We start from the raw sequence: 20887 nt of genomic DNA, 5'->3' as shown, positions 1-20887 counted from the left end.
CCAATATATGGTCTATTTTTGAAAATGACCCATGTGCACTTGAGAAGAATGTATATTCTGTGCTTTTAGGGTGAAATGTTCTATAGATATCAATTAATTCCATCTGATCTAGTGAGTTATTTAGCATTGATGTTTCTTTGTTGATTTTTTGTTTAGAGGATTTGTCCAATGTTGATAGTGGGGTATTAAAGTCTCCTACTATGATTGTATTGCTTTCAATCTCTCCCTTGATATGCTCCAGAGAGTTTTTTATGTATTTGGGTGCTCCTGTATTGGGTGCGTATATGTTTACCAGAGTTAATTCTTCCTGTTGGATAGATCCCTTTAGTATTATGAAGTGGACTTCCTTATCTCTTTTTATGTCCTTCACTTTGAGATCTAATTTGTCATATATAAGTATTGATACCCCAGCTTTTTTTTCATTTCCATTTGACTAAAAGACCTTTTTCCATCCCTTCACCATGAGTCTGTGTGTGTCTTTTTGTTCTGAGGTGGTTTTCTTGTAGACAGCAGATATATGGGTCATGTTTTCTTATTCACTCAATTACCCTATGTCTTTTGATTGGGGCATATAATCCATTTACATTTAAAGTTATTATTGATAGGTACTTGTTTGTCACCATTTTTATTCTTTACCCCTGTGTTCCTTCTTTGCTTCTTATTTCTTCTTTTTATAGCAGATCCTTTAGCATTTCTTACATTGCTGGTTTGGTGGTAATAAACTCCCTTAGTCCTTTTTTGTCTGTGAAGCTCCTGATTTCACCCTCAATTTTAATTGATAGCCTTGCTGGGTACAGTATTCTTGGATTCAGACCCTTCCTTTGCATGACTTTGTATATTTCATTCCATTCCCTTTTGGTCTGATGTGTTTCTGTTGAGAAATCAGTTGCTAGTCTGATGAGGGATCCTTTGTAGGTAACTTTCTGTCTCTCTCTGGCTGCTTTTAAGATTCTGACTTTGTCGTTGGTGTTTGCCAATTGAATTATAATGTGCCTTTGCATCAATCTTTTGGGGTTCATTTTGTTTGGGACTCTGTGAGCTTCTTGGATTTGTGTGAGTTTTTTCTTCCCTATATCATGGATGTTTTCTGTCATTATTTCTTCAAACAGGTTTTCTATTCCTTGCTCAGTTTCCTCTCCTTCTGGCACCCCTATTATGCAGATGTTGTTTTGTTTCATGTTATCCCAAAGTTCTCTTAGGTTCTCCTCCTGCTTTTTAATTTATTTTTCCTAGAAGTTGCTCTGCTTGAGTATTTTTTCCTACCCTGTCTTCTACTCACTGATGCAGTCCTCTGCTTCTTCTACTTTCCTGTTAATGCTTTCTATTGAGTTCTTTATAGCAGCAAAGTCATTTTTCATTTCTTCTTCATTCTTCTTCATTTCCTCTTGGTTTTTACACGTATTGTTGAATTTTTCTTTCATTCTTTTCATCAACCTTATGACCATTTCTCTGAACTCTTTCTCTGACAGGTTGCTTGCCTCCATTTCGTTTACTTCCTTTTCTGGTGTTGCCTGCTTTTCTTTCATATGTGGGCTGTTTCTTTGTCTCCCCATGATCTCTCTTCTCTGGGTGTCTGGTTATGTAGTTCTCTCTCTCCTTATCCCAGGCGAAATCTGACCTTCCATTAGAGGATGCAGAGCTCTTCTGAATCTGTGTGCTAGTGCCACTTGGGGACCCGTGCTCTCAGGTTCACATCTGTTCGCTAGGTGCCATTTTTGTAAATTCCCGATATTTTCAGGCTTCCTACAACATCCACTCTCCCCTTCAAGATGGCGTGGTCTCTGCGTCAGAGCTAGTTGCTCTGGGAGGGATCCCAGAAGCAGTGGAGCCTGCCCAGTTAGGGGAACCCCATTTGGCAATACCACCAACAGTCCCCTGGAGTGTAGCTGTCCCTCAACTCACAAACACTCCCAATGTGACCACACACTCTCTTCATTCTCTCACTTATGCACTATCTTGCAGTCTGCCTTCCTATTGGCAGCCATCTTCCTTCCCCTTCCATATTCCTTTAATGGTTAAACTATTCTAACAATTTCCCTAGGATATTTAATTAGGATAAAATATTAGCTGCTGAAAAGGTTTGAATTGTGTATTGTTTCATAGTTGGAGAGGTTTTTTTACTGATGGAGGTGAGCCCATGAGCTGATAGTAGCAGGTGAATCTTAGCCCTAATAATATTAATTCTGGAAATTAGAATATTTTAAATGTAATATATGTATTATGGCAGGCTTAAGATCTATATTGAAAGGATAGTATCACCATAATAACATCCAGTTTTTTAAGGCCTTTAGGAATAGATGACTAGATTATTAAGCCAGTCCGTATCCTAGGGAGTTCCTTAACTCACTTAGGCCATAGGGTCAATTAGTAAATGACTGCTACGATGCACTTACTCATCAACAAAGGCCTCAAAGAGTTACTGCATCTCTTAGATTGCCCATGAGTAACTTATATACTGAAAGGATTTGACTGAATAAATACAATATGATGCATTTTTTTTAAATATTTTTATTGAGGTATTATATGTGAACATATCTTACTATTACCCCCCCCCCACCCCACACCCACACATGCCCTCCCCCCCGCAGAGTTTTGCGTCCATTGTTTATGCTTATATGCATGCATACAAGTCCTTCGTTTGATTTCATAACTCCCCCACCTTTCCCAAACTTTCCCCCTGTACTTTGAAAGTCTGTTTGGTGCTTTACTGTCTCTGTATCTATCTTTTTGTTCACCACTTTATAATGTTCTTTACTATCCCTAAATGAGTGAGATCATGTGGTATTTTTCTTTCATTGACTGGCTTATTTCACTTAGCATAATGTTCTCCAATTCCATCCAGGTTGCTGCAAATGATGAGAATTCCTTCTTTTTTATGGCAGCATAGTATTCCATTGTGTAGATGTACCACAGTTTTCCGATCCAGTCATCTGCTGATGGGCACCTAGGCTGTTTCCAAATCTTAGCTATTGTAAATTGTGCTGCTATGAACATAGTGGTGCATATATCCTTTCTGATTGGTGTTTCTAGTTTCTTCGGATATATTCCCAGGAGTGGGATTACTGGGTCAAATGGGAGTTCCATTTTCAGTTTTTTGAGGAAACTCCATACTGTTCTCCACAGTGGCTGCACCAGTCTGCATTCCCACCAGCAGTGCACGAGGGTTCCTTTTTCTCCGCATCCTCGCCAACACTTGTCATTTGTTGATTTGTTGATGATAGCCATTCTGACAGGTGTGAGATGGTACCTCATTGTTGTTTTGATTTGCATCTCTCGGATAATAAGTGACTTTGAACATGTTTTCATGTGTCTCTTGGCCTTCCTTCTGTCTTCTTTTGAAAATATTCTGTTTAGGTCTGTTGCCCATTTTTTTATTGGATCATTTATCTTCCTCTTATTGAGTTGCATAAGCTGCCTGTAGATGTTGGAGATTAAACCTTTATCAGTGATAGCATTTGCAAATATGTTTTCCCATGCAGTGGGCTTTCTTGTTGTTTTGTTGATGGTTTCTTTTGCTGTAAAAAAGCTTTTTATTTTGATGTAGTCCCATTTGTTAATTTTCTCTTTAGCTTCCATTGCCCTAGGGGCAGTGTCAGTGAAGAAGTTCTTGTGGCATATGTCTGAGATTTTGTTGCCTGTGGATTCCTCTAGTATTTTTATGGTTTCCCGTCTTATGTTTAAGTCCTGTATCCATTTTGAGTTTATTTTTGTGTATGGTGTAAGTTGGTGATCTAGTTTCATTTTTTTGCATGTATCTGTCCAGTTTTCCCAACACCATTTATTGAAGAGACTGTCTTGACTCCATTGTATGTTCATGCCTCCTTTGTCAAATATTAATTGAGCATAGTGGTTTGGGTCGATATCTGGGTTCTCTATTCTGTTCCATTGATCAATATGTCTGTTCTTGTGCCAGTACCAGGCTGTTTTGAGAACAGTGGCTTTGTAATACAGCTTGAAATCTGGTATTGAGATCCCACCTACTTTATTCTTCTTTCTGAGGATTGCTGAGGCTAGTCGGGGTCTTTTTTTATTCCAGATGAATTTTTGGAGAGTTCTTTCTAGGTCTGTGAAATATGCTGTTGGTATTTTGATGGGGAGTGCATTGAATCTGTAGATTGCTTTGGGTAGTATGGACATTTTAATGATGTTGATTCTACCAATCCAGGAACATGGTATGTTCTTCCATCTGTTTACGTCTTCCTCTATCTCTTTTTTCAGTGTCCTGTAGTTTTCTGCGTATAGGTCTTTTACCTCCTTAGTTAAGTTTATTCCTAGGTATCTTAATTTTTTTGGTGCGATGGTAAATGGGATTGCTTTTTTAGTCTCTCTTTCTGTAAGTTCATTATTGGTGTATAGAAAAGCCATAGATTTCTTGGCGTTAATTTTGTATCCCGTTACATTGCCGAATTCATTTATTAAGTCTATTAGTTTTTTGGTGGAATCTTTTGGGTTTTTTATGTACAATATCATGTCATCTGCAAATAAGGACAGCTTCACTTCTTCTTTTCCAATTTGGATGCCTCTTATTTCTTCTTCTTGCCTAATTGCGATAGCTAATATTTCCAGTACTATGTCAAACAGGAGTGGTGAGAGTGGGCATCCCTGTCTTGTTCCTGTTCTTAGGGGAAATGGTTTTAGTTTTTGCCCATTGAGTATGATGTTTGCTGTGGGTTTATCATAAATAGCTTTTATTATGTTGAGTTATGAGCCTTCTATTCCCACCTTGTTGAGAGTTTTTATCAAGAAAGGGTGTTGGATTTTGTCAAATGCTTTTTCTGCATCTATTGATATGACTATGTGATTTTTATCTCTCAATTTGTTTATGTGATGTATCACGTTTATTGATTTGCGGATATTGTACCATCCTTGCATTCCTGGAATAAATCCTACTTGGTCATGGTGTATGATCTTTCTGATGTACTGCTGGAGCCGATTTGCTAGAATTTTGTTGAGGATTTTGGCATCAATGTTCATGAGGGATATTGGCCTGTAATTCTCTTTCATTGAGTTGTCTTTATCTGGTTTTGGTATTAGGGTGATGCTGGCTTCATAGAAGGAGCCTGGAAGTGTTCCTTCCTCTTGAATTTTTTGGAATAGTCTGAGGAGGATAGGTTTTAGTTCTTCCTTGAAAGTTTGATAAAACTCTCCTGTGAAGCCATCTGGCCCCGGGCTTTTGTTTGCCGGAAGCTTTTTGATGACTGCTTCAATTTCTTCCATAGTTACTGGCATGTTGAGCTGTTTAGAATCTTCCTGATTGAGTTTTGGAAGGTTGTATTTTTCTAGGAATATGTCGATTTCCTCTAGGTTGTCCAGTTTGTTGGAATAGAGTTGTTCGTAGTATTTTGTAACAATCCTTTGTATTTCGTCGGGGTCTGTTGTTATTTCACCTCTTTCATTTCTGATTTTGTTTATTTGGGTCCTCTCTCTTTGCTTCTTGGTGAGCCTGGCTAGAGGTTCATCAATCTTGTTTATCCTTTCAAAGAACCAGCTCTTGGTTTTGTTGATCTTTTGTATTGTTTCTTTGGTCTCTATGTCGTTCATCTCCGCTCTGATCTTTATTATTTCTTTCCTTCTGCTTACACTGGGCTTATCTTGTTGCTCTCTCTCTAACTCTTTGAGTTGTTGGGTTAGGTAATTTATTACCATTGTTTCTTGTTTTTTGAAGTAGGCTTGTAGAGCTATGAACTTCCCTCTCAGGACTGCTTTCATTGTGTCCCATAGATTTTGGATTGTTGTGTTTTCATTGTCGTTTGTTGCCATGATGTTTTTTATTTCTTCCTTGATGTCTTTGGTAACCCAGTCATGGTTTAATAACATGCTGTTTAGTCTCCAAGTGTTTGATTTCTTTGGGTTGTTTTTATTGTAGTTGATTTCCAGTTTTATGCCACTGTGATCTGAGAAGATACTTGATATGATTTCTATCTTCTTGAATTTGGAGAGACTTTGCCTATGTCCTAACATATGGTCTATCTTTGAAAATGACCCATGTGCACTTGAGAAGAATGTATATTCTGTGGCTTTGGGGTGAAATGTTCTGAAGATGTCGATGAATTCCATCTGTTCTAGTGAGTCATTTAGGATTGATGTTTCTTTGCTGATTTTTTGTTTAGAGGATTTGTCCAATGGTGATAGTGGGGTATTGAAGTCTCCTACTATGATTGTATTACTGTCAATCTCTCCTTTGATATCTTCCAGGAGTTTTTTAATGTATCTTGGTGCTCCTGAATTGGGTGCATATATGTTTACCAGAGTTATTTCTTCTTGTTGGATTTCTCCCTTTAGTATTATGAAGTGGCCTTCATTATCTCTTGTTATGTCCTTCACTTTGAGATCTAATTTGTCAGATATAAGTATTGCAACCCCAGCTTTTTTTTCATTTCCATTTGCCTGGAAAACCTTTTTCCATCCCTTTACTCTCAGTCTGTATGCATCCTTTTTTTTGAGGTGGGTTTCCTGTAGACAGCAGATATCTGGGTTTTGTTTTCTTATCCAGTCTGTTACCCTGTGTCTTTTGATTGGGGCATTCAGTCCATTTACATTTAAAGTTATTATTGATAGGTACTTATTTGACGCCATTTTTATTCTATACCCCTGTGTACCTTCTTTGCTTCCTATTTCTTTCTTTCTTTCTTTTTTTTTTTTTTACAGCAGACCCTTTAGCATTTCTTTCATTGCTGGTTTGGTGGTGATAAACTCCCTTAGTCCTTTTTTGTCTCTGAAGCTCCTGATTTCACCTTCAATTTTGATTGATAGCCTTGCTGGGTACAGTATTCTTGGATTTAGACCCTTCCTTTGCATGACTTGGTATATTTCATTCCATTCCCTTTTGGCCTGATGAGTTTCTGTTGAGAAATCAGTTGCTAGTCTGATGGGGGTTCCTTTGTATGTAACTGTCTGTCTCTCTCTGGCCGCTTGTAAGATTCTTACTTTGTCGTTGGTGTTTGCCAACTTAACTATAATGTGCCTTGGCGTCGGTCTTTTGGGGTTCATTTTGCTTGGAACTCTGTGAGCTTCTTGGATTTGTGTGGGTTTTTTCTTCCCTATATCAGGGAAGTTTTCTGTTATTATTTCTTCAAACAGGTTTTCTATTCCTTGCTCAGTTTCCTTTCCTTCTGGCACCCCTATTATCCTGATGTTGTTTTGTTTTGTATTGTCCCGAAGTTCCCTTACGCTCTCCTCCATCTTTCTAATTTTTGTTTCTAGAAGCTGTTGTAATTGGGTATTTTTTTCCATCTTGTCTTCTAGCTCACTTATGCGGTCCTCTGCTTCATCTAGTCTACTCTTGATGCTTTCTATTGAGTTCTTTACAGCAGCGATGTCATTTTTCATTTCTTCTTGGTTCTTCTTCATTTCTTCTTGGTTCTTACTCATATTGTCGAATTTGTCTTCCATCCTTTTCAGCCACTTTATGACCATTTCTCTGAATTCTTTCTCTGATAGGTTGTTTGCCTCTAAATCGTTTACTTCCTTTTCTGGTGATGCCTGCTTCTCTTTCCTGTGGGGGCTGTTTCTTTGTCTCCCCATGGTCTCTCTTCTCCGGATGTCTGGTTATATAGATTTCTCTCTCTGGCGTTGATTTAAAGGTATAAAATACAACACAACCAGGCACAACAGACAAGGCACTGAACAGAATTGTATTCACGATATTAATAACCTCCAATAAAGGTAACCACCAGAGAAAGACAAATTAGGGAATAGGAGTGGAAGAGGGAGAGTAAAAAGAAAGAACAACAACGAAGAAAAAAAAACAATAACAAAGAGTGTGAATCTGAACTTGGGAAAAGAGCAGAAAGAATGAAAAGAAATAACAGAAAAGAAAAAGAAAAGAAAAAAAAAAGTAAGAGAGACAAGAATGATACTAAGAGAGAAAAGGGGAACAAACTATATATATGGGGAGTAAACTCCACTAGAACAACCACTATTCCCAGCAAATTCCAGCAACACGAGCCTGGAGATTAATAAAAACTGCAACAGCAGCTAATATCAAGTGAGGCAAGGGAAAACAAAAGTAAAAAACAAACACAAACAAAGCAAACAAAAGAACCAACCAAACCAACAAAAAGAATAATCAAAACAATCTCATAAAAAAGCATAAAAATTCAATCTAATCAACATTCAAGCAAACAACAACAAAAGGCCTGAGAGAGAAATAATTTTTTAAAGGTAGCGTAGAGAGAGGTTTGTATGGATTTGGAGCAGGGGGTTGGGAATTAGATATATAAGTAGGGTGAAGTTTTAGCAGGGAGTAAACTGAAAAAGTAGGGAAAATCTAAAGCCAGAAAGGGTTAAGATAAACTGGGGACCAAAAGGGGAAAGGTTAGGAGGAGAGTGATGGCCTAATGTTAGCTTTGAGATAGGGTAAAGCGATTGTAAGGGAAAGATGCAAATCGAATGTAGGACACTAATCCAAAAATAAAAGAAAGAGAAAATCAAATGACATTAAAAAAAAAAAAAAGTAAAATAATAGTAATAATAGTGCTGATTGAAAATAAAAATGTAATAATTAAAAATGTGAAAATCAAGTGAGGAAAAAGAAAAAATATTAGTTTCTTAAGTAAAAGATGCAAAAAATGAAAATAAAAAAATATGAGAATAAAAAATTTAAAAAATTGAAAAAAGAATTGAAAATTAAAAAATAGGAAGACAAAAATGTGCAGTAGCGGCTGTCATTCACTTCCTCTATTATTCTGTTTGGTACGCCTTTTTCCCAGTCTGGGCGGTATTTCAGTTCAGCTTCATTCCAGGGCTCCTCAGTGTTGGAAGCCAGTCCTGCTTTTTAAGCCAGCCCTGTCTTAATTTCTCGTATTTATTTTTGATTACACCAGAGACAATTAGCGTTTCAGCCCCTGGGTGGCAGTGTTTCTGAATTGACTTCCGGGCCTCTCTAGCTCTTTTTTTTTTTTTTCCCCTCTATGGCACTCACTACAGGTTTGTGGAGGTGTGCGCCTTGGAGCTTGTGGAAGTTTGTGCCTCAGAGCTGCCTCTCTGATGGTCACACGCAGCTCTGGCCCCAGGTTCCGAAAAAACACCTTCCCCCTGCAGTCTTTCAGGGTTTCCACCTGGGTTTTTCTATGTGTTGGGCTTAGCAATCAGAGTCGGAAAGAGCCCAAGTGTGCGGACCGTGGGTCTGTGCCCCAGACTAAGGAGCCTGCACTCCTTTGAAAATTCTTAGTCTGACCCTCCTCGTCAGATTAAAATGAGTTGCTTTCAAGAGGTCACTTCTGTTAGCAGCTCAGAAGACCCCCCCTCCTCATTCACGGATCACGGCAGTTCCAACTGCCGCTGATTTTTTTAGGCACAGACCTCCCGGCTCCTGCAGGTCCTGTGGCTGCTGCGCTTCCCTCACCCAGCGCTTCCCTCACCCACCGCGGGGATTAGAAACCGCAGCTTATTTCAGACAAAATCTGACCTTTCCGTGGTGCAGTGAAGAGTTTCTTTGAATCCAAATGTTTGCGCTGATAGGGGACCGGTGGTCTGGTGCTCCCAGCAGTTCAGTGTTTGCAGTTGTCGCGGAAAGTCAGGTTTCCACTAAAATCCTCCTTTCCTTGCAAGATGGCGAGGCGCCCGGCGAGCCCGCAGCTCCAGGAGGGGACCCAGCCCCTGTGGGTGCTGCGCGGTCAGAGGAACACTGCCCAGCACTCCCCCGCCTTCTCCTGGAGTTTAGCTGTCCCTTGGCTTGCCCACATACACTCCCTCTGCGAGCCTCTGCTGCTCCGACTCTCCGCCCCAGGAACAGACTCCAAACCCGACTCTATTCCGTCGCCATTTTTTAACCGAGCAATATGATGCATTTTTAATGGGATTTTATGAGCACCAAAGACCAACTTTTAGAAGAGCATTTGTGCTTTGTAGAGGTGGGATTGAGGTCTGCACAATTTATAATTTCCATCTCTTTTTTTAGAAAAAGAACAAAATCATGTTACTTTGACCTTTTCAAGGAGTAATTTGTCTTGCAGGCTAATGTTATTTTACTCTGTTAAATGAATCCGTAACAATTAAGAGGGAGAATGGGTAATCAGTCAAAATATGAAGTGTTGCAAATGGTAAATGCACCGAATGATTAAATTGGGAGACACTCCTCATTCAAAAATCTGCTAAATGGAGTTTTATAAACACACAACGTTGCACTATTATGCCACTAATGGGGGATAGTCACATGATGGTTTGCCTATGTTTTACATTAGAAAGTATCTTTTAGACCTATCTGTACTAAAATTCCATCCTGGATTTACTCCACTTAATAGCCTTAGAAGCATCATGTATTTCAAAAGTGATTCTTTACCCTTCATTAAGCCTTTTATTCCAAGAAATAGTGTCTTGTGACATTTAGCAAGAGAGATGTTCTGATGATATTTAAAGTCTAGAGACAGATAGAATTAACAATGAAATAATCTGAGTGCCTTTTATAATGAATAACATTAAATTAAGACTAAGGGAAGGGAAGTGTGTTGAGCAAAGATCTTTAGGGAGCTCAGGAAGGTTGTAATTTTCCATCACTAACGTAACGGGTATAATCGTAGTTTCACGAAAGTTAATTAACTCCCCTTATATCAGTGCTTATCAAAATCTGGTCCATTGACTACATGTATAAGCACCACTTGGGGTACTAATTTAAAATTTAGATTCTAGAGGACTATCTCCTTACTGAATCAAAATTTCTGAAATGAATTTCTTCATTTTAAACTAGCTCTTTGGGTGATTCTTTTGCACACCATTGTTTGAGAACCCCTGTTCTAAAGGGCAGCAGGGTATGCTGACAGAAAATCTAACCAAACATTTTGGTTCAAAACAGTCACAGAAACACATTAATTCAAGGGTTGTAAGCTTGTCAAACCAACACTAAAGTTACCATGACTGAATGTTTGACAGGTCAAAACAAGAAATGCCAACCATATACATAGCAACCATGTTGATGAAAAGATTTAGCAGTTAGAAGATTGGGAGGAAAGTGAGATAAAATAGCTGGCCACTGGTCATTTGTATATTCACAGTTGAGACAGAGAGGGTAAAAAATAGTTAACATTCACTGAGAAAGTTTCCACAGCCAGGAACAGAGGCACCTATATAAGTGAGCATGTGGATTTGGACATGATTTTATTCAACAGAGAATGGCAGTGATAAGAATGAGGAGTATTATAAGCAGAAATGCAGCAGTGGTACATGAGAGTGGTGAGGGTTGCGCATACAAGTGCATAGGTTGAATCAAGGTCCCTCTAATTCCATAGCCCATGCATATTAATATCATATTTATCAAGAAATAATAGTTGCCATACTACCTGTATTATCATCACCTGCAAGGTACCTTTCAGAACTCAGATTTCTGAGTCTCAACTCACCAGACAAATTCGATCAGACTATCTGGGATTTGAGTCCAGGAATCTGCATTTTGAGGATATTCAAGTGATCCTGATGGACATGAAAGCTTATACCTATGGTGAGGTTAACTATCATAAGGTGAATGGTAGTAGTCCCTTAAGACAGCAAAACTTACTTTGGGCATTGTATAAATTGTTTATAGCTGCTATGACAAATTACTACAAACCTGTGGCTTAATACAACATCAATTTATTATCTAACATACATTTAGATAGGAATTCTGACATGAGCCTTTCTGGGTATGAATAAAGGTGTCAACAGGGCTGTGTTCACTTCAAGAGGCACCGGGTGAGAATCTCTCTTCTTTCTTTATCCAGCTTCTAACGAGGCTACTCACTTTCCTTGGCTCATGGGTCACTTCAAAGCCAGCAACATTAAGATGAGTTCTCATGCTGCAATCTCTCTTGTTCTCTCTTCCAGAGTCACATATTCCTGAGTCTGGTTCTTCTTCTGCTACCCTTTTCCACTTATAAGAACATTGTGATTACATTTGGGACCACTAGGATAATCTGGGATAATCTTATTTTTTATTATATTTTTATTGATTTCAGAGAGGAAGGGAGAGGGAGAGAGAGAGAGAAGCATCATGATGAGAGAATCATTGATAAGCTGCCTCCTGCATCCCCCACACTGGGGATTGAGCCCACAACCCAGGCATGTGCCCTGACCTGGAATCAAACAATGACCTTCTGTTTCATAGGTTGATACTCAACCATTAAGCCATACCAGCTGAGCGATAATCTTATTTTAAGGTCAGCTAATTAGCAGCTCAATTCTACCTGTGACTATAATTTCCCTTTTGCATGTAAAGTAACACATGTTCTCAAGGAATCACAGATTCTAGAAATTAGAAAATGGGCCTCTGTAGGAGTGGCCATTACTTTGTCTACCACAGACAAAGATAATTTATTCTTTCATTCAATATGCAACTATTGCTCACTTAATGTATGCCAATCACTATGCAAAATGCTGGAGATATAAAGTCAATAACTTTCAATAATGAGTTTGCACTTTAGTGGGGAAGAGAAACATGTCATTAGTAGCCATAGTGCAGTAAGTAGTATGATCAAGGCATACAAATGTATAGTGGGAGCCCAAATAAGGAAATGATTTATTTTTCATAGGGAACTTGAAGATTTCCCAGTGAAAATTAGCTTTTGAACTGAATTTTTAAAAGATAATTAGATGTTCACAATGTGATTAAAAAAAGGGCAATCTAATCAGAGAGAACAGCTTGTACAAAGTCTTAAAGTTAATGGAAGATGATGGCTTGTCCAAGGAGCAACTAGTAGTTGGGTGTGGATAAAGTTTAGGTGGGGTAATGGTGCATGAACTAGGTGTTGGCAGAAGAAGGAGCTGGAGAAACATGGAGAAGCCACATTACAGGGGACCTTTTTATTTGTTGAAGAGTTTGGACTTTATTCTGCAGGCAATGGGAAGCCATTGAGGCTTAAATGGTGGATGTCATACAAAATCTGTGATAATTGGTGGAGAATGAATGCAGAGGGAAGCAAAACTGAAGACAAGAAAGAGCAGTTAGAAAGGTAACAGTAATTGAAAGATATTGGAATCTGAACAAGAGTGTGACAGCAAGGGTGGAAAGCCAAAAATGGATTTGACGAACAGAGGAGAGGAAGAATTGACAGAACTTTTGAACTGACTCAAGGAGGTAGCAAGAGGGAGGGGAGTAAGGGTAGGAATTGAAAGAGATTGTAGAGTAGGGGGGGTAAATATGAGCTTTCTAGATAGAAAATAAAGTACAGTAGTTCACCCTTATCCACTGAGGATATGTTCTAATACCCCTAGTAGATGCCTGACACTGGATAATACCAAACTTAATATATGCTATGTTTTTTCTATACATACATACAATCATGCACACTTTATAGGTTCTCTTTGGCCTATCTTACTTGCCAGCATCACTACTCTTGCACTTTGGGGCCATTATTAAGTAAAATAGGGTTATATGAACACAAGCACTATGATATGGAGACAGTTGATATGAAAACCAAGATAGCTACTCAGTGACTATTGGCCAAGAAGCATATACATTGTGGATACACTGGACAGAGGGATGACTCATGTCCCAGGTGGGACAGAAAAGTCAGTGTGAGATTTCATCACATTACTCAGAACAGCAAGCAGTTTAAAACTGTTGAGTTGTTTATTTTGGAAAATTCTGTTTAATATTTTCAAACTTTTGTTAATCATAGATAACTGAAATCCTGGAAAGCAAAATTGTAGATAAAGGGGGAACTATTTTAGCTTGTATCTAGAGATGTGTGTAGAATATGGAATAAAAGATCAAAATGTTAAAATCAAGTACATACAAATTTGATATGGGGAATGGAAAATGGTGACAAAAGAATAGTTTGCCTCTCAAGTCAGTTCTCTGTTAAATTTTCAATTCTGGCACTTATTAGTTAGATGGACTTGGTAAATTATTAAACTTCTTTAAGCCTCAGTTTCCTCAAGTGAAAATGGAGAAATAGTATGTATTCAAAATGGTATGAGAATGAAATAAGGGAACATATGTAAAGCACCAAGCAGTGCACAAAATATAGTAGGGGCCTAATAAATGCAACTTTCCTTGGGAACATTTGAAAAGTAAAAGGAATTGGACTCCAGTTCACTGTAGGGAGATTGGTGAAATTTAGAGGGACTATGGCCCTAGCCATGTTATAAAACAGGGACTCAGGTGCAGAAAACAAACCAGAGAATCTATCTGAATCAGGGAGCAAGGAATGAGGCAGAAAACGAGTTATTAGGACTGAAGTAACAGAGTATGAATGATGGATGATTTTAGGTTACATAAAATTATATATCAATAAAACTGTTAAACACATAAAAAATAAAAGATTATGGGTAGATATGAAGCCAAGATGATTTTATGTACCACAAAAGTTGGTCTGAAACACCTTACCTTTTTTCTTCTAAAGTAAGAACCCATCCCAACTCCTAGATTGGGGCACTGTTTGGGAGCAGGGGGGAGTGGGGAATGGCCCCAGTTGTGCAAGGAGGTACAGTAGTTTGAAAAGGTCTTGTCTACATGGGATTTGTGGTCCTATCAAGCTCCATAATTCTTTGATTCAACTGTAGTTGGAATATGTACATTGTGATGAAATTTAAGAGAAAAAAATGCATTGCTTGTTCTAGCTTAGTTTGAGGATCATAAAGTATGGAAGACAGTGTATTTTTGTTTATCTGTTTAGTTTTGTTTGTTATAAATCAACTTGAGAATTAACGAAAGCACTAGAAACTCACCCCCCAAAATTTAGCCAGATACATGCACACAGTTTAGATATAATTTTAGGAGGTTCAAAGGTACTCTGAAACCAATTCATGGATTCTTACAGCCAGAGTCTACATAAAAAATGTTGCCATGCACTGGCTGAGTAGCTCATTTGCTTAGCATTGTCGCAGTACACCAAAGTTTCAGGTTCAATCTCCAGTCAGGGAACATACAAGAAGTAACCAATGAATGCATAAATAAGCGGAACAACAAATTGATGTTTCTCTCTTTCTTCCTCTCTATCTCTTTCTAAAATCAATTTTTAAAAAAGAATCCTTGCTAAAGTAATCAAAGGACATAACAAGGTAGTACTGTGTCATCAATTTTTTGAATAACATTTTAATGAACCAAAAGAAGAACAGGACCTCAAAGTTGCATTAGATTAGTAACTGGACTTTTCCTAGAGTACACTGTCTAATTCTAGACTGCTTCATTCAAATGATATGTGACAAACTATAGAAGAATTTAAGCAAAAAAACATCAAAATTATGAGATAGTGGCAGGGAAGGATGTATGAAAGGTGAAAGTGTTTGGAGAGTTGAGCCCCAGAAAAGGGTATATAAAGCATTAAATAACAATTATTATATGCAACAGTACCTACTATACTTTAGAGAGGATGCTTGAAGGTTAACTCTTCACATATTTCCTCACATACCTGCCATTATGTCTAAGATTTTGCCATTAATAATGTTTCTTTCATTTTTATTATTATTATTTTCTAGTTTCCTTTTATAAATTCCCCTGTGAAAGGTTAATTTTTAAGATGTTATTTCATAAAACATCTTAAAAATTTGTCAGCTTCTCTCCAACTTATCTATTCACTTGTCTTAATAGAGAGACGGTATATACATTGGTTATGAGCATGGTCTTGGGGGTCAGACAACTGTGTCCCAATCATGGCTCTAATCTATAATAATAAAAGCCTAGGTGGTCCTTGTACCCTTGCCGATGCCCACACATCATCACAAGATGGCCACCACAAGATGGTCACCACAAGAGGGCCACCACAAGATGGCCAGCAGGGGAGGGAAGTTAGGGGTGACCAAGCCAGCAGGGAAGGGCAGTTGGGGGCATTTGGGCCAACAGAGGAGCAGTTAGGCGTCTATCAGGCCAGCAGGGGAGCAGTTAGGGGGCGATCAGGCTGGTGGCATGCGAGCGGTTAGGAGCCAGCAGTCTCAGATTGTAAGAGGGACTAAACCAGCAGTTGGACATCCCCTGAGAGGTCCCAAATTAGAGAGGGTGCATGCTGGGCTGAGGGACACCCCCTTGTGCACCAATTTAATGTACCGGGCCTCTAGTCTGTATTATAAAACACCTGTGGCCATCACACCCTAATGGAGAATGACCAAACAACTGGTCACCAGAAGGTGCTGGAGCACCTCTTGTTCCCTCCTCCCATTCTGTGAACCACTCTCGGCAGCAGGACGGGGATCACAGCTAATGCAGGGTGGGTTTGGGGGCCCATGGCTCACACAGGGTAGGTCTGGGGTCTCACTGCTGGTGCAGGGTGGGTCTGGGTTCCCTCAGCTTGCACAGGGTGGGTCTAGGTTCCCACCGGTGCGGCGGGTCTGTGTCTCCCGTGATTTCGTGTGCAGGGTCTCTAGTCTATAATAATAAAAGTGTGATATGCTAATTAGACTGGACATCCTTCTAGATGTCCTTCTGGACAACCTTCCAAATGAAGCCAGGGCTACCGCCATGGGATCCAGGAAGCCACTGTGGATCAGTGCAGCCACTGTGGCTGTGAGGGAGGGATTCAGGCAGCCGCTGCGGCTGTGAAGGCCTACTCTTGCACAAATTTCATTCATTGGGCCTCTAGTGTTTAATAAATATACAACCTTGGGCAAGCTACTCAATCTCTGTGTGCCTATAAAGTGGGGAATAATAATACTAAAAGTGCCTTGTTGTGAAAATTAAATATGTTCATACTGGAAGCCCAGTGCACGAATTCGTGCACTGCTGGGTCCCTTAGCCTGGCCTGCATCCTCTTGCAATCCAGGATCCCTCAGGGGACGTCGGAGAGCTGGGTTAGCCCGATCCCTGTAGGTCAGGCCAAGGACCCCACTGGTGCATTAATCCATGCACCAGGCCAGTTTCAGCCCGGTTCCTGCAGGCCAGGCCAAGGGACCCCACCAGTGCGCAGATTTGGGCTGGTTTTGGCCTGATCCCCACAGGCCAAGCTGAGGGACCCTGCCTTCGCATGAATCCATTCACCGGGCCTCTAGTATGCATATAAAATCTTTGTCTAATCTCTTCCCGCCCTTTCCTTCCCTCCCTTCCCTCTGAGATTCATTAGTCTGTTCCAGGTTTCCATGCCTGTGGTTTCCACTCCTGTGTTGAGTGTCTGCCCCCTGGTGGTCAGTGAACATCATAGCTACTGGCCGGCCAGTCGGTCAGTAGGCTTGTCGCTTAGGCTTTTATATATATTGATGTGTAAAACACTGAAAACAGTGAAGAACACTGTTGTTGATATGTACCATTGAATCAGCTCCTGTTCCTGCTAAACCTATGAATGAGTGAAGTCCACAATGGTCTTCAACAGTCCTGCTCAGCTCATATGGACTCATGCCTATAGCTTCTTTTATGAAGTGAATCCACCTCATATTTGGTCTTCCTATTTTCCTGCTGCCTTCTGTTTTTACAAGCATTACTGTCTTTTCCAAGGAGCTGTCTTCTCATGTTGTACCCGAAATGGGACCACAAAGTTTTATCATTTTTGACTCCAGAGATGATTCAGACAATTTTCTTTAGCACTCACTTGATTGTCTTTATGGTGGTCCAGGATATTCACAGAGTTCTCCTTCAACACCATATTTCAAATTAATCAGTTTTCATCCTTAGTCTTTTTCGCTGTCCAACTTTCACATCAATAATTGGGAATATGAGGGTGTGGATGATCTCTAATGACAGATCTTCACTTTTTATGATCTTTCCTAATCCTTCCATTGCTACCCTTCTGAGTCTTGGCCTCCTCCTAATTTCTTGGTTGCAGTCTCCATTTGAATTGATAACTGAATCAAGGTAAGCAAAATTTGTAACAATTTCAATATTTTTGTTGTCTATGGCTAAAGTTGTGTATTATTTCTGTAGTCATAATTTTTGTGTACATAATGTTCAAATGCAAACCTACTTTGGGACTCGTTTTTTCACTTTTACCAGAGGTTGTTTCAAATCATTGCTATTTTCTGCCAGTATGATGGTATCATCTATATATCTTGAGTTACTGATATTTCTTCCACCAAATTTTACAACTCTTCCCTCTGAATCTAGTCCAGTTTTTTGTATGATATGTTCTGTGTACAGACTAAACCAATAGGGAGAGAATTATATATCATTGTGTGACACCTTTGCCTTTAGGAAACCATTTTGTCTCTCCATAATCTGTCCTGATTGTGGCTTCCTGTCCACAATACAGGTTATGCATCAGGACAACCAAGTGCTGAGACACGCACATTTCTTTCAGAGCAACCCATAGCTTTTCATGATCCATGAAGTCAAAGATTTTACTGTAGTCTATAAAACATAGACTAACCTTCTTCTGAAATTATTTGATATCCAAAAATGCTAGCAATTTGATATTATTTATTGTTCCATATCAGGTTGAATCCTTTGTTGACTCACCATGAGCATCACTTTACATTTGTGGGAAATTAGAGCAATCATCCTGTACTTATTGTACTCCTTGGCATTTCCCTTTTTGAAAATAGGGATGTACATTGAATGTTTCATCTATAGGTCATTGTTTTGTTTTTCATATTTGTTGACATTTATTTGAATTTTGACAGATTCAGTCTCTGTGCCTGGAAATAATTCTATCAGTATTCCATCTACCTGGCTGATTTAGTTTTTCCCAATACTTTTAGGAAAACTTTTACTTGGCTTTTGAGCACTACAGGTACACTGAGTGGCCAGATTATTATGATCTCTGAATGCATAATAATCTGGCCACTTAGTTTGTATATGAGGCCTGGTGCATGAATTCGTGCATGGGTGAGGTCCAGCCATCCTGGCCAGGGGGAGGGGACATGGGCAGTTTGCCAGCCTGCCTGCTGGTTGAACTCCTGGTTGAGGGGACAATTTGCATATTAGCCTTTTATTATATAGGATATACACTGAGTGGCCAGATTACTATGCGTTCCGAGATCATAATAATCTGGCCACTCAGTGTATATGCCATTTTTTGTCTCTTCTGTATAGATTTTCAATATACTGTTTCCAAATTCCCATTATTTTATTCTGTTCAGATAATGTGTTTCCATGTTGGTTTGTCAGCATTCTTAGTCTAGGTTTGAATTTCTATTTTATTTTTTAATCTTCTGGTAGTGATTGATTTTTGTTGTTCTCTTTATAATAGATATTATTACAATGTTAGCTGTTATTACCTTTCTTTAATAATAATTAGTTTTCCAACCTTATTTGCTATTCTGACTGGAGGGAGTTGTGTATATTTTGTAAGGTCCTTGTGGCTTCCATGTGGTACATTCTGGGGTGAACTGAACTCCCAAGGTAGCTTAGGGATTCTTCTCCCCAGACCCTCCTATTCATAATTAGAAAGACTATGGACCCATTGTGGAAATAAAGATGGAGATAAAATTGGGGAAAGGATGGGCAAAAAGCCTATTCTTTAGTTGCCCTGGGGTCAGGGCCTCATCCTCCTAAAGGGCCAGAGGCAGGAGGTGGAAACTCAGGAGGCTGTTTTTTTAAAATAAAGTTTTATTTTAGTTTTTACTAGATTTAATTTTTGTTATTTTATTTATTTATTTTTATGAAGGACCAATTCCAACTCTGGGGGAAAAAAAGAAAGAAAGAAAAGAAAAGAGAAAAAGAAAAAGAAAGACTATGGACTTTCCATCAATAAAGAAGATGCTTGTGTTCTTTCCAAGGGTTAGGAAGTAAAAGAAACTTTTCCTATCTAATCACCAGTTGTTCTCTTGCTTGTCACATTATTTGGTAAACCTATAATTTCAGCTTTCTCAGCATACCAAGCCTTTTACAGGTTGGGATGTTGCTCTGGTAAAATTTAAAATTTTGCTTCTTCTGATTACAATAACTGTTAACCACACCCAATTCCTAAAACTAAGGCAACTCTAAGTTGCCTGTTTACCTTTTATGGAGAGATTTGTTGAGCTTTTTAAATTAGGGACAAAATACACTGAGTGGCCAGATTATTATGATCTCTGAACACATAATAATCTGGCCACTCAGTATATATCCTATATAATAAAAGGCTAATATGCAAATTGTCCCCTCAACAGGGAGTTTGACCAGCAGGCAGGCTGGCCAACTGCCCATGTCCCCTCCCCCTGGCCAGGCTGGCCAGACCCCACCCATGCATGAATTCATGCACTGGGCCTCGAACATATCCTACCTAATAAAAGAGTAATATGCAAAATGACCGTACCTTTGCTACACTCATAAGCCACGCCCACCAGCCATTCCCACCAGCCAATCAGGAGCAAATACGCAAATTAACCCAGCAAAGATGGCAGGGGGAGGGGGCAGTGCCCGCCGCCAGCGGGATCCAAGCCATGATGGCAGACTGGGGCAGGCGGCGTGGGTTAGCGATCACAGCTGCCTGCCCAGGTCCGCAATGGGGGCTTGGAGTCAGCCGCCTCCAGCGGTGGCTGACTCCAAGCCCCTATCACGGATCATGGACCGGGGCAGGTGGCATGGGTTAGCGCCCGCAGCCACCTGCCCAGGTCCGCGATGGGGGCTTGGAGTCAGCCACAGCCAGTGGCGGCTGACTCCAAACCCCTATCACAGATCACGTACCAGGGCAGGCGGCGTGGGTTAGTGCCCGCAGCCGCCTGCCCAGGTTCTCGATAGGGACTTGGAGTCTAGCATAACAAAAAGAATATTCAGCAAAATCAAGAGACAAGGTTCCATAAGTTCTCCCCCAGGTCACCACTGTTCTCTTGTACATTTTAATTATCCCAGACTTTGCCTGATGGGATTTGATTTGAATTATGCCTGATAGAGATTACATGGCATGAATTGTAGGCTCATTCTTTCTTTTTGTGGTTGCCTGACTGAGAAAGGCCTTGGAATGAGAGAAGGCACTTTTATTTTCCTTTTTCATTCTATAGAGACTGAGGAATTACAGTTATATAAGAAGTTAGTGAGAGAATGAAAGTCTCATGTTGTATTTTTCTGTAAGTTTTATCATATGAACTATCAAAAACTTGGTGGGATCCTTTTCAAGAGGTGTTACAAAAATTA

Source organism: Eptesicus fuscus, chromosome 1 (assembly GCF_027574615.1).
Source record: "Eptesicus fuscus isolate TK198812 chromosome 1, DD_ASM_mEF_20220401, whole genome shotgun sequence".
In the NCBI taxonomy this organism is placed as follows: domain Eukaryota; kingdom Metazoa; phylum Chordata; class Mammalia; order Chiroptera; family Vespertilionidae; genus Eptesicus; species Eptesicus fuscus.
This window is presented reverse-complemented; position numbering follows the sequence as displayed.